Below are 14,870 nucleotides of genomic sequence, written 5' to 3'. Positions count from 1 at the left end.
TATTTTGGCATGTGTTATTGCAGGTTGATTGTTTTGTTTTTCACAAGCTAGCTTTGTACATGTAGTGATGTAGATCGGTTCAGGCAACATCACAGCAAGGAAATGGAGCTAGTTTTTGCAGATTTCTTTCACAAGAAAGTACATTGTAGCTGAACGATCATCTCAGTTAAAGAAAAGCCAAGACCGGACCAACACTTGAGTAAGTTTCTAACCATTCAACAGATCCGTATTTGTAGTTGGGGAGATCCAGGAGTACAGGCTCCAGCACTTTATGAAACCAGCACAAGTGCTACGTGTCGCTCCTCTCAAATTCTATCCATATGTGTCCTACTTTCTCCCTGTTTGCTTAAGTTTTTCTTATTTTGACTACTTAAGCTTCTTAATTTATACCCAATTGGGCTTACGATAGTTGTTTATGAAGATAATGCATATATAAGTTTCCAACACTAGCTTAATATTCAACAAAATTATGGAGAAGACAAGGATGTTGTTGATGGGCTCAACAACAATTCATCCAGGTTTCCATAAAAATGGAATTCCATAATTATGACAAGTGATAGTATTGGTCGGACTCAAGATATAATGGTGTATGCTCGGGGAAACAACCATGAGTAAGACAACATTACAAATATCGTTGGTTCTGATTTGATTTGGCGATAACCCATACCCAAATCAAAGATTGGACAAGATGATAGATCCATTAACTGATCACGAGGATTAATCGATGAAAATACCGTCTTCCTTCAATACGCACACACAAAGATATCCCTTGGAATGAACTAAGTTGGACAGGTTTTTATCTTCCAACTCTCCAAGTTGTTGTTTAGCTTAACCAACTAGCTCAGGGGTATCCAACACAGACCCTTGGAGAAGGGGTGGTTTACAGGAAAAACCAACTTGCTCACGAGCTCAACATAGCGGTCAGGTGACGACCTGGTGATACTTCTGAGAAGATATTCAGAAAATCACGACCCACCGATATGTTAATAAGCTCGAGAACAATCTTGCCTTTCAGAGCAAGACGATATGAACAATAGAGCGAGGGATTGACTCAATCCTAACTCATTGATCGGAGAGTGCACCAGAAATAAGGACTAGGTAGCACGATTAGCCTTAGGGTGATGATTCAATAATCAACACGCTAAGAATGAGGTTATTGTCCAATTAACTACCAAGCAACGGAGTTGCTAGAAGTATTGATTTCACACATCACGATTCACTTGTCGGCATTCCGGTTGCAACAACACGGGAGTCGATAAATGAATAATGAGGGCGAGAAGTATCACTGTATCAAGAGTTCATAGGATGGTGTACAATTCCCATGACATTCTTGATGTAAAGATGGTAATACTCCAAGGTAGGACAGAACAAGAGCTAGATTAGCATTTTGATCCGCGGAACACAACTGTTTTGACCCAATCCTAGAAATGGATAAGGTACTGGAGTTTGTTTCTCCTAGTCATTCCGGAATAGAATGGTTTGACGGACCACAAGGGTAATAAGCATCGATGAACGAATGCATACATACGCTTGACTATCAATTGATAGATGAAGGTCAGAAGACAACTAAAGGGGGACAACTCAAAGGAACATATGATTTTCTGAGTTATGGATGCATGGATTAGCATGTCGAACCAAGTTCAACAGGTTTCTTCCGGATAACCCATGCAGAGAGGTAGGTTTGGCATAATCGTAATATAGAGGGGGAACTTATTGAGAGCACTCTTGTCGTGATCTCTTGGTTCAAGGAACTTCTGCCAAGGATGGTTCATGGTATTTAGAAGAATGATATACCACAGACCTCGAAGGCTATCGCAAAGGTTACTAATATCCTAAAGGTACGAGCAACACTAACAACATGAAGTAAGTAGGGAAATCTTGGGTTCAGAAACCCAAGTGTAGAATACCTACTACTAAGTGGCATCATGGGATGCTTTCGAGAATGATGGCCAGAATCACAATGGGAACACAAAACATGGCTAGATTACTAGATGATCCCCTAAGACACCTAGGGTTATAATAATAATTCCAACACATATGTCGAGGCAATAGAATACCTCAACTCAACAATTAGTGTGATTAACCTGGCCTAAAGGAACATCGAAACTAGAGGGAAAGGATTTTGCAAATGCATCAGACTGTTTAGAAACCTGGGATGACTCGGACAACATAACAGCTGTAAATGCTCAAAATGATTTGAGACATGCTGCAAAAATGGTGGCATAGCCACTCAGAAGAACAATATCAAGGTTCTGAGGCTGGCTATGAATACACGGAAGTAGTAGGAACCGAATTGAGGCTTAGAACCGTCAATCTTATAAGTCCATGGATTAATAACACGTGATCCTGATAGACAGAAGAGAAAGCCTAGTTCCTAAACCCCGTAAGAAGGATAAGATGACTCGGATCAGAAGGGCGTGAGGTAAAGGAGTAAAAAGAGCCTTACATTCCATCCCACAATCAATTCCCTTATATAACTAAAGAATTTCTAGACTCAACATCGACCAGTTTGGCTTGGTAATCCTACAGGCAGTCAGGCTCTGATACCAAAGCTGTCAGGACCCCGATTCAGTGGCACACCGATTGTCGGTGTCAAAACCGGCGGATCTCAGGTAGGGGGTCCCGAACTGCGCGTCTAGGCGGATGGTAACAGGAGATGAGGGACACGATGTTTTTACCCAGGTTCGGGCCCTCTTGATGGAGGTAAAACCCAACATCCTGCTTGATTAATATTGATGATGTGGGTTACAAGAGTAGATCTACCATGAGATCAAGGAGGCTAAACCCTAGAAGCTAGCCTATGGTATGATTGTTGTTCATCCTATGGACTAAGGCCATCCGGTTTATATAGACACCGGAGAGGGCTAGGGTTACACAGAGTCGGTTACAATGGTAGGAGATCTACATATCCGTATCGCCAAGCTTGCCTTCCACGCCAAGGAAAGTCCCATCCGGACACGGGACGAAGTCTTCAATCTTGTATCTTCATAGTCTTGGAGTCCGGCCGATGATGATAGTTCGGCTATCCGGACACCCCCTAGTCCGGAACTCCCTCAGTAGCCCCTGAACCAGGCTTCAATGACGACGAGTCCGGCGCGCATATTGTCTTCGGCATTGCAAGGCGGGTTCCTCCTCCGAATAATTTATAGAAGATTGTGAACACCAGGATAGTGTCCGGCTCTGCAAAATAAATTCCACATACCACCGTAGAGAGAATAATATTACACAAGTTCAATCTGCTGACGTATTTTGTGGCGTAACGTCACACCACTACCAAGCCTTCAAATTGTTTTTATTGTTCCATCTCAGCGCGTTTAGCGAGGCGGTTTCCTTGGCACGTCTTGTCGAAGCAGAGATCGTGTTCCCCTTATTCCGGGATTCCCATCAATACGGACGTGGGTAACCCAACCGCGCCATCAATCGCGACGCTTGGGGGATAAGCGAGTTTTACCAGGCCGGTGGGGACGCGTGTTTCTGTCCGCCCATATAAGGGGATAAAGATCCAACCTTTTTACCTGCGCCTTCTTCCTCCTTGGCTTATCCATCTCTGCGAACTCGAGCTCTAGCGCCCAAGCCCGCACATCTCACCTCAACCTTCTCCAAATATGTCCGGAGCGGGAGGCAAGTGGATGGCCTCCTCCGTCACGGAGGGGCATATCCAGAAGCTGCGCAGCGCCGGATACTTGTCCAGCGACATCGCGCATCGGCTCCCCGACGAGGGAGAGCTCATCCCCACCCCTAGGCCCCATGAGAGGGTAGTATTCCTTCCCCATTTCCTCCGCGGACTGGGCTTCCCACTTCATCCCTTTGTCCGGGGGCTCATGTTCTACTACGGCCTAGATTTCCATGATCTGGCCCCGAATTTTATTCTCAACATCTCGGCGTTTATCGTCGTGTGCGAGGCCTTCCTCTGCATCCAGCCCCACTTCGGCTTGTGGCTCAAGACCTTCAGTGTCAAGCCGAAGGTTGTGAAGGGCAGCCAAGCGGAGTGCGGAGGCGCCATGGTGGGCAGGATGTCCCACGTTACGTGGCTGGAGGGCACCTTTGTGGAAACCATCAAGGGGTGGCAATCGGGGTGGTTCTACATCACCGAGCCGCGTGATCCCGAATGGGCAGCGGCCCCCGAATTCAGATCCGGCATCCCCACACGGCTCACCTCCTGGAAAGAGAGCGGCCGGATTTGGGGCGATTCGGAGGAGCTGACCGGACTCCAAGCCTGCGTCCAAAAGCTGGTGGACAAGAAGCTCAAGCTTGTCAACGTAGTCCAGGTCATGCTCATCCGCCAGATTCTCCCGTGCCAACGACGGGGCTTCAATATGTGGGAGTTCGATCCGGCGCAGCACCAGACTTTGAATGGGCTCTTCGACACTACGTACGAAGAGGTCTGGAAGGTGCTGTTCAAGGGCGCCGAGGCTCCCGCATCCGCTACCGAAGATCGCGGATTCAGCTCGCAGCGTCCAGCTGACGAGGTAAGTGATATTGTCCTTTACGGGACGCTTGTTATTCATAGTTTGACTCTATGCGGGATCTAAACTCCCTTTCCTTTGACAGGACTGGCTGAAGAAGGCCGCACAGGCTATCTGTCCGGCCCCATTGCCAGAGGACCCAGCTGACGCCCGCCTAACGGGGCTGCTGGCTCCGGCACCCCACGTGGTGCCGGAGAAGAAGGCCAAGAAGAAGGCCACGGGGACTCGGAAGAGTTCCCGTTTTCAGGTGCTATCGGACGATGAATCCGAGGCCGACTCCTCCCACCAAGGCGAGGAGGAGAAGAAGAAAGCCTCTCCCCCAGCGGGGGGAGGGAAGAAAAGGAAGGCCTCCCCAACAAGGGAGGCCGAAGGGTCCAAGAGGGGAAAAACTCTTCCCCCGGACTGTTCCGCCAACGCCAGTGACGACGACGAGGACTGGCCTCCAAGGGCCAAGCCTCTGGCGAGATCGTAAGTATCCGGACTCCCGAATAACTTCAAGGTTTTCGTTTTCCGCCACATTATGTCTTTCTAATGCCGCATACAACCCTGCAGTCCGCCTAAGGATGATCTCCCCACTTCGTCGAGCGGGTCCTTAGGGGCGTCGGATATGGATTCTCTTCCGACTGCCTCCACCCCCCGTGATGCGGACGATGCCGAGGTGGGATCCCAGGAAGGGACCCACCAGGAGGAGAGGGCCCCGGAGGTGTCGCAGGACAACCTCCCGGACTTTGCACCGGACTCAGCCCCGGAACCCATAGTGGCTCCGGAGTCCGGCGGGCGACCCCTTCGTAAGAAGGGCAAGACCGCGACGCCGGCTGCCTCCGTCCAACCGGAGGTGCCGGATAATTTGCTGGAGGCGCTCAACGGCGCCTCCATCGAAGAGGAACACCGCACTGTTATGAGTGCGGTGATTCAGAAGGTTCAGCTCGCCAAGAGCGGGCTGACCGAAGCCTGCAGCAGCCTTCTAACAGGCTTTGAGGTAAGAATTTCAATATATGTAAAATGGTACCGCATAGACAGTAGCCCCTGATGCTCGGTTCGGTGTTCGGAAAGAAAAGCCGGACTGAGGATCTTTAGAAAGATAAACGCAGGAGTCATGAAAATATGTCAATATGGGATTGCAGGCTGTGCTGCTGACCTCTGCCGCACTGACTGCGGAGGTCAAACTTTGAAGGAAAACCTCGAGCGGTCCGAGAACGAGCTCGGCCATGCCAAGAAGCAGCTCGAGGAAAAAGAAGGTGAGTAATACCTTATGAAAATTGTACCTTACAGAAAAGGATTTGGTTGCAAGAAAAATGACAAGGATAACTGGGGTATTGCAGGGGCCACTAACGAGGTGGCGACCCTGAAGGAGGCGGTGGCCGCGGCCGAACGCAATGCGGCTGCGGAGCGCACCGAGCGAGAGAAACAGGAGGCGCGGGTGGCGGAGGTACAGCAAGAGCTCCAGGATCTCGTGAAGAAACACGAGAGCCTGGAGCGTGACTCGAAGACTCGAGAGTCTGAGCTTGCAACGGCTCTTGAGAGTGCCAAAGCCGCTAAGGCCGAAGCCTACAAGGCCCTCCAGGAGATAGAGGCGGTGAAGAAAATAGCAGCGGGTAAGGCATTTTTCATGCAAAGTAAGCATGTGAGTGTTAATTACCTGTCGCTTACCCGAATTCGGAGCTCTCCAGGAGCGTTCGCAGATCTTCCCCGCAGCGTGTCCGATGCTGCCGCATTCTACCGGGCCGAGGAGGGGAGCTCAACGGAGAAGGTCTTCTGGTCTCAGTATGCTGAGGCCGGACATCCGGTGCCCCTTAGCGACCAGCTGAAGCAGCTGGTCGAGCTCCACAAGGCGGCCGAACAGGCCATGAAGGGCCTCATAGTTCGGCTGTGGCCTAAGGAGGCTATGCCTGGGAGCTACTTCGGCCTGGTGCGGCGGCTGGTGGACGCGTGCCCGTGGGTTGAAGTTATCAAGCACTCCGCCTGTATCGAGGGTGCGCGTCGGGCCCTTGCCCGCGCAAAGGTGCACTGGGGCAAGATGGATGCCCAGAAGCTTGTGACGGACCCCCCACCAGAGGGCAAGGAGCATCGCACGCCCGAGATGTATTATAGGAGTGTGCTGAAGGGCGCCCGCACTATTGCGGGTGAGTGCTCCAAAGATGTAATATTTGAGTAGACTCGCATTTTGTTATCCTGTGCGCTGAAAACTTGGTTCATATGCGCTAAGCAACGCTTGTTAATTTAAAATATTACCTTCTGTGCGGCTGTTTATCAAATCTGAGAGATGGCAAGTCGTCGGCTTCAGCCCCCATGCCACGAGTGCTGGGGTGTTCGGGATAAACTCGAGCGCTCTTGTTCCCATTTTTGGGTCCATCTAGGGAGGCGCTCAACACAACGAACAAGGCAACCGGACTTATAATGCTTGAACACTCTCACTTAGCCATAGAATTCTATAATTTTAAATTTCGGCGAAGCCCCTAGTTTTCGGAAGGCCGAATTTGGGGCGCTATCCACGCCTTGGCCGGACAGAATCCGGCTCCTCGCTCGAAGCGGCATAAGTCTTTAGGGACTCGCAAAGAACCTCTCGAACAGCGACCAGCTCTCGCCTCATCATGACGGTCAGTTTTAGCTTTCTCCACTGAGGCGTTAACCCAGCTCAACTGGGGCGCAATCGCAGTGGTTCTCCCAGTGCTACCTTAGCCGATAAAACGGAACGTAAGGTACCAAAACATGGGAGCCGGGCAAACCCAACTATTGACCCAAGAACATGATTCGGAGCCGATGCATATAATGCTATAAGTTCGGGGTGCCGCACTTGTGAAAGTGTTCGGACTTATCACACCATAACGCGGGAAACATAAGCCCCTGGTGTATTTAGCCGTACCAAAACGTACGGATGCAACATGTCATAGATGAACATATGTGTAAGAAAGAAATGCAATTAGAAGCAAAAATGTGCTGCATTGCTTTATTCAAATAAAAACTGCTGTAAGTGCAGGACGATACAAGTGGTGCGGTAAGCAAGGGATGGGACTGTTTAACATGTCCCCCTCCAGGGGTAGGCTACGGAATAATGCATAAAACAGATTTAATGCTCATAATGGAGACCACCTGGATTTTCGTTGTAGCCTTTCTCCTTCCCTGGCTGTTGTATCGTGGGTTCGGCATGTCTGCTGCCGGACAGGGCCTCTGACGAACGGAGTCCTGTAGGTAAAAAATAAAAGGAAAAGAAAAAGAAACGACACACTTAAGAGCCCCTGGTGCGGTTGAGCCGCAGTCTGGGCTTATCGTGGTCGAGCCCCTTGCCCCATGCCCATGGTATCTTCAGAGCGTAATGGAGTACGCGAAGGGTCTGTCTTAATGTTTTACAGGGGCTGGGGTTGGGGCCGCACTGCTACGCGTGCTCGGAACGTGCCAGGTGGTCGTGTTGTAGGTTACTCCGGGCACGCTTAGCTGTGTCCGGCCGCTTGGCAGCCGGACTCGAGAATTGCCTTAAAAGGCTGCTTTGTACTTCTGCCGCGAGAGCCGCTGTATGTTCCTCCGTTCGGAGGGAGCGTTCAGTGTTTCCGTTGACCGTGATGACTCCTCTAGGGCCTGGCATCTTGAGCTTGAGGTATGCGTAGTGCGGCACCGCGTTGAACTTTGCGAACGCGGTACGTCCGAGCAAGGCATGATAGCCGCTGCGGAACGGGACTATGTCGAAGATTAACTCCTCGCTTCGGAAGTTATCCGGGGATCCGAAGACCACTTCCAGTGTAACTGAGCCTGTACAATTGGCTTCTACACCTGGTATGACGCCTTTAAAGGTCGTCTTGGTAGGTTTAATCCTTGAGGGGTCTATGCCCATTTTGCGCACCGTGTCCTGATAAAGCAGGTTTAGGCTGCTACCGCCGTCCATCAGGACTCTGGTGAGATGAAATCCATCGACGATTGGGTCTAGAACCAATGCGGCGAACCCACCATGGCGAATGCTGGTGGGGTGGTCCCTTCGGTCAAAGGTGATCGGGCAAGAGGACCATGGATTGAACTTCGGGGCAACTGGCTCCATCGCGTATACATCCCTGAGTGCACGCTTCCGCTCCCTTTTGGGTATGTGCGTGGCATATATCATGTTCACCGTCCGCACCTGTGGGGGGAAACCCTTCTGTCCTCTATTGTTCGGCGGTCGGGTCTCTTCCTCGTCGTCGCTATGTAGCCCCTTGTCGCTGTTTTCGGCAATTAACTTGCCTGCCTGCTTGAACACCCAACAGTCCCTATTGGTGTGGTTAGCTGGCTTTTCAGGGGTGCCATGTATCTGGCACAAGCGGTCGAGAATTCGGTCCAAATTGGACGGACCCTGAGTTGTTCTTTTGAATGGCTTTTTCCGTTGACCGGGTTTAGAGCCTCTGAATCCGGCATTGACTGCCGTATCCTCACTGTTATCGCCGTTAATGCGGCGTTTGTTTTTGTTGCGACGCGACCTGCCACTACGGTCCTTGATATCCGGACTGCCAGAATTTTTGTTGAGGTTGTTGCTGCGTGCTAGCCAGCTGTCCTCACCCGCACAGAAGCGGGTCATGAGTGATGTAAGGGCTGCCATGGATTTCGGCTTTTCCTGTCCCAGGTGCCGGGCAAGCCACTCGTCGCGGATGTTATGCTTGAAGGCCGCGAGGGCCTCGGCATCCGGACAGTCGACGATTTGGTTTTTCTTGGTTAAGAACCGTGTCCAGAATTGTCTGGCCGATTCGTCTGGCTGCTGAATTATGTGGCTTAGGTCATCTGCATCTGGTGGTCGCACGTACGTGCCTTGGAAGTTATCGAGGAATGCGGCTTCCAGGTCCTCCCAACTCCCGATTGACTCTGCTGGCAAGCTGTTAAGCCAGTGCCGGGCTGGTCCTTTAAGTTTGAGTGGGAGATATTTGATGGCGTGGAGATCGTCTCCGCGGGCCATGTGGATGTGGAGGAGATAGTCCTCGATCCAGACCGCGGGGTCTGTTGTGCCATCATAAGATTCAATATTGACGGGTTTAAACCCTTCTGGGATTTGATGATCCATTACCTCATCTGTGAAGCACAGTGGGTGTGCGGCGCCTCTGTACTGGGCGATATCGCGACGGAGCTCAAAAGAGCTTTGTCTGTTGTGTTCGGCCCGGCCGGACTTACTGTGTCCGGGGTGACGGTGATCGTCACGTATCGTGGGGCGCCCACGTGATCCATAGATCGATCTTGATTGTCTTGCCTTATCCTCCAATATGTCTCGCAGGTCCGGAGTGTTCCCCTGTGGCCTTGTGCTTTTCGAGCGATGCCGGGGTACGGGTCTAGTGAAGGGCCTTGAGGCCTCTCTGTCGCGACCACGGGGTGGTCGATCAGCCGTATTGTCTCCTGGTGAAGCGGGATCATATGCCTCCACCTCTAATCGGGGGAGCAGCTTACGTTTGGGGTAGCTTTTGGAGGGGCGTTCGAGTTCATGCTCTTCGGCCGCGAGGACTTCGGTCCATCTGTCGGCTAGCAGATCTTGATCAGCTCTAAGCTGCTGCTGCTTTTTCTTGAGGCTGTTTGCCGTGGCCATAAGCCTGCGTTTGAAACGCTCCTGTTCGACGGGATCCTCAGGCACGACGAATTCGTCGTCGTCGAGGCTTGCCTCGTCTCCGGAGGGAGGCATATAGTCCTCTACCTCTTCTTCGGCCGCTCTCTCATGAGGGCTGGCGTCCCCCTCCTCCTGTGCTGGATCTTGCTGGAGTGGGTTGTCTTCGGCGCTATCCGGTGTATTATTGTCTCCGGTGCCGGAATCCTCATTCTTGCTATGGCGGGATTTAGAGCGGCGCCGCTGACGCCGGCGCTTGGGCTGTTTCTTGGAGGGGTCATCCTCCGCTATTCCTTCGCCGTTCCCATCCTTTGGGATATCCACCATGTATATGTCGTATGAAGAGGTGGCTTTCCAGTGCCCGGTGGGCGCTGGTTCTTGGTCGTCTCCGGCATCGTCGTCCATACCGTCGATGTCCTCAGAGTCGTAATCTAGCATGTCGGTTAGATCGTCGACAGTGGCTACCAAGTGGGTGGTGGGTGGGCTCTGAATTTCTTCGTCGTCCGCATCCCAACCGTCCTGGCCGCAGTCCGGCCAGGCCTCTCCTGATAACGAGAGGTACTTTAGCGAACTCAAGATGTCGCCAAAAGGTGAGTGTTGAAAGATGTCCGCCGCGGTGAACTCCATGATCGGCGCCCAATCGGATTCGACTGGAGGGGGCGCGGGAGGTCCGGAGTCCGGCAAGGAGTCCGGCACCTCGGAGTCACGAGCTTCATGGGGGACAAGATCGGTGTTCGGCTCTATCGCCGTAGAGGTTGCAGCCCCCGAGGTGGTGTCTAGCCATCCATCCTTGGTCTGCGCAGCCGGCTCCGAGTCGAAGATCGGAGCGGGTTCGAGTGCGGCCTCCAGGGTACTGTCCGGCTGCAGAGCTAAATCATGCCCATCGTGACAGTACGGCACGCTCGGCTGTGGCTCGAATCCGTCGAGGATCAAGTCCCCGCGGATGTCAGCCGTGAAGTTCAAACTTCCAAATCTGACCTGACGGCCAGGGGCGTAGCCTTCGATCTGCTCCAGCTGGCCAAGCGAATTGGCCCGCAGTGCGAAGCCGCCGAATACGAAGATCTGTCCGGGGAGGAAGGTCTCACCCTGGACTGCATCGTCGTTGATGATCGAAGAAGCCATCGAGCCTATCGGTGACGACACAGAGGAACTCTCAATGAAAGCACCAATGTCGGTGTCAAAACCGGCGGATCTCGGGTAGGGGGTCCCGAACTATGCGTCTAGGCGGATGGTAACAGGAGACGGGGGACACGATGTTTTTACCCAGGTTCGGGCCCTCTTGATGGAGGTAAAACCCTACGTCCTGCTTGATTAATATTCATGATGTGGGTTACAAGAGTAGATCTACCACGAGATCAAGGAGGCTAAACCCTAGAAGCTAGCCTATGGTATGATTGTTGTTCGTCCTATGGACTAAGGCCATCCAGTTTATATAGACACCGGAGAGGGCTAGGGTTACACAGAGTCGGTTACAATGGTAGGAGATCTACATATCCGTATCGCCAAGCTTGCCTTCCACGCCAAGGAAAGTCCCATCCGGACATGGGACGAAGTCTTCAATCTTGTATCTTCATAGTCTTGGAGTCCGGCCGATGATGATAGTTCGGCTATCCGGACACCCCTAGTCCGGAACTCCCTCACCGATCTAGCATGTAACACCCCATATCACTTTGCAGTCTCACACACAGTATTCCCACGGGTGTCGCCTTACCAGGCCCGGGACAATTTGCGTCTTTTGGCACACGTATATGATAGTGTCGCTAGCATCCATATGACCAGGAGCCTGGGCTGACATGGCTAGTCGTGAACCCAAAGTGGCACTAACTTACAGGGAGAGGCATACATGACCCAGCAACGAACGTGCCGATCAACAGCGAGTGAATCCGGGCTGTAGCAACTAGGCTAGCAGGACTCCGGTAAACCGGGCTGTAGCAGGCTAACAGGACTCCGGTAGACACTGCATGACATTTCCCCGAAGGGACAGACACAGGAACGAAGAAGGACACATGCCAGCCAGCCTAAGTGTTTCGGAGCAGTAGCAAGCTACCATGGCTCAGTGGAAGCAATAGGAAACATTTCCCGGTAAGAGAGGCTACCAAGGATAAACAACTAGATAGTCAGATCCCACACATACCAAGCATTTCAATAACATACACACAATATGCTCGATATGTGCAAATACAACATGGCATCACATCATGACTCTACAACTCAAGTATTTTATTCAATAGGCTCCGAGGAGCGAGATATTACAAACGTGGGTCTCATGACCCAACATTCAGAGCACACAAGTCAAAGCACAAGCGGAAGCTTAACATGTCTGAGTACATACATCTAGAAATGAAAAGGGCTGAGAAGCCTAACTATCTACCAGATCTTGCCGAGGGCACAAGACCCTAGCTGAGGTAACAAGCTAAACATTGAAGTCCACGTGGAACTACTAGCCAGACTGAACTCTCTCTGCAAAAACATAAATTAAGCAACGTGAGTACAAATGTACCCAGCAAGGCTTACATCATAACTAACTACATATGCATTGGTATCAACAAACGGGGTGGTGGGGTTTAACTATAGCAAGCCAGCTTTGACTCAGTGGATAACCTGAACTACGACTGCAAGTAACTCTTTTGAGGTGGCGCACACGAGTCCACATATTCACCATATCAATACACAACTATGGATCCGCTCCCATCTCCCTATGAGAACGCCATCCATAGCACTCACGCTTATCTTGCGCAGTTTAAAGTATCCACTTCAAGTTATCTATGAACTGTACAGGCAACCCAGAAGTCCTTTACCGCGGACACGGCTATTCGAATAGATAATGTTAACCTTGCAGGGGTGTACTTCTTCACACACGCACTCACCACTTATCGCCATTTACACGAAATGCACTCGGCAACCTTCAAGCGGAAGCCCAGCGAGGGTGTCGGCCACGACCTAACTAACCACACAAGTCTCTCGTCCAGGTTTATCACCTATTCGGGTTCCATCCGCAAGGAGATCCGGCCGGGCTGTCGCTCATGGCCCCAAACGATGTGAGCAGGGTTCCCAAACCCACCTCGACGGGTGGATCTACGCTTGGTACACCGTGCCATGGTGCCTAGTCTGTCCCAAGCCCACCTGTACCAGGTGCCACTTGGTAGACTACTAACACTACCTACAAACACCAGAAACTAGTTGCAACTCCTGGACAGAGATCATGTTGATTAATAAGTCGAGAGGGGCACTTAAGCATTCCAATGTATGGTAGTAGATGTTCATGGATCACAAACACAGAACTCAGTTCCTGAGGACAGCTTCAATGAGACAACCCACCATGTACTCCTACATGGCCTCTCACCGCTACATTTACCAAATCGTGTTCACACACTTAGCTCACACACAGTAGGACATGTTTCACAACATTCCAATTCATCCCCGATGAATCAGACCTGACTCAACTCTAAGCAATAGCAGGCATGACAAACAAGCATGAATGAGTAGGCACATCAGGGCTCAAACAACTCCTACTCATGCTAGTGGGTTTCATCTATTTACTGTGGCAATGACAAGTCATGTAGAGGATAAGGGGTTCAACTACCACAGCATGTAACAGTTGAATCGTTGTTGTCCTAATGCAGCAAAAGAGAGCAGGAGCGAGAGAGTGGGATTGTATCGGAATGAACAAGGGGGTTTTGCTTGCCTGACACTTCTGAAGAAGATATAGCTCTTCATCGGTGTCATCGAACTCATCGTCGGAACATCGTCTACTGAGAGGGGACAAATAACGGCAACACAGAAGGAAACACAATCAATCCAATGCACAATATGATGCATGATCATGACATGGCAAAATGAGTGTGTTGGCCTAGTGCAACTACAACCAGATGGATTTGGGTCATTTTGAACCAAAGGTTCAATCCCAAACTCAAATTATGAATTTAATTAGTGCCTTATCATGTTTTGATGTAAACAGCAGGTTTAAGTTGCTTTATCATGCATGAAACAAGTGCACAAGGATAGATTGGATTTTTCTGATCATTTTTCATATATAATTTATCTCATTTGGAGTTACGGTTGATTTTATATGATTTTTAGAAGTTTTGGATATTTTCTGAAATAAATAAATCATTTTGATTTATTTTAATTCCAGAAAATACTTACTGCGTCAGCATGATGTAAGGCTGAGGTCAATAGGTCAATGGGCGGTCCAGGTCAAATTGACCAGTGGGTCCCGTCTGTCAGAAGTTAATTAAACTAACTAAGTTTAGTTAGCGTTTAACTAATACTAACCTAGTTTAGTTAGTGGCCTGGGGCCCACACGTCAGTGACCCAGGGGGTCAAACTGGGTCCACCCGGGGTCAATGGTCAGCGGGGTCAAACTCGCCAGTGACTTGACGCCGGGGAGGCCCGAGACGGCGGCGCGGCTCGGAAATCGCCCACGGGTGTCCAATGTTGCGAAAATAACATAGCACGAGTATATTTGTCTACCCTCTAATTCTTCCGCCAAGTCCGTGGTGCAGCTCACAATGCATATATGAGGCTAGAGGGTAGGGACATATTTATACTCATATTCCTGAAAATTCAAATCCTTATCCGGATAGAATTCAGTTAGACTCCTAATCGAATTAACCAACCACGAGCATAACCGATTATTTTCCGAGTCAAATTCCTTCTTATCCCTAAGCACATATATGTGAGATATATGCCATGTTTAAATAGTATATGATTCCTATTTAAACGTGTAGACTTATCAATCTACAGAGCTGAACCTGTAAATAGCCTAGCCAATTCCAAACATATACTGTGCCCAGGCAAATAATTCCAGTGTACATATACACACTGTATTCCAGTATAGTTTGTACCCAGCTCCTTGAGTA

This window comes from Triticum aestivum, chromosome 3B, assembly GCF_018294505.1.
Source record: "Triticum aestivum cultivar Chinese Spring chromosome 3B, IWGSC CS RefSeq v2.1, whole genome shotgun sequence".
Taxonomy (NCBI): domain Eukaryota; kingdom Viridiplantae; phylum Streptophyta; class Magnoliopsida; order Poales; family Poaceae; genus Triticum; species Triticum aestivum.
Note: the sequence above shows the minus strand (reverse complement) of the source record.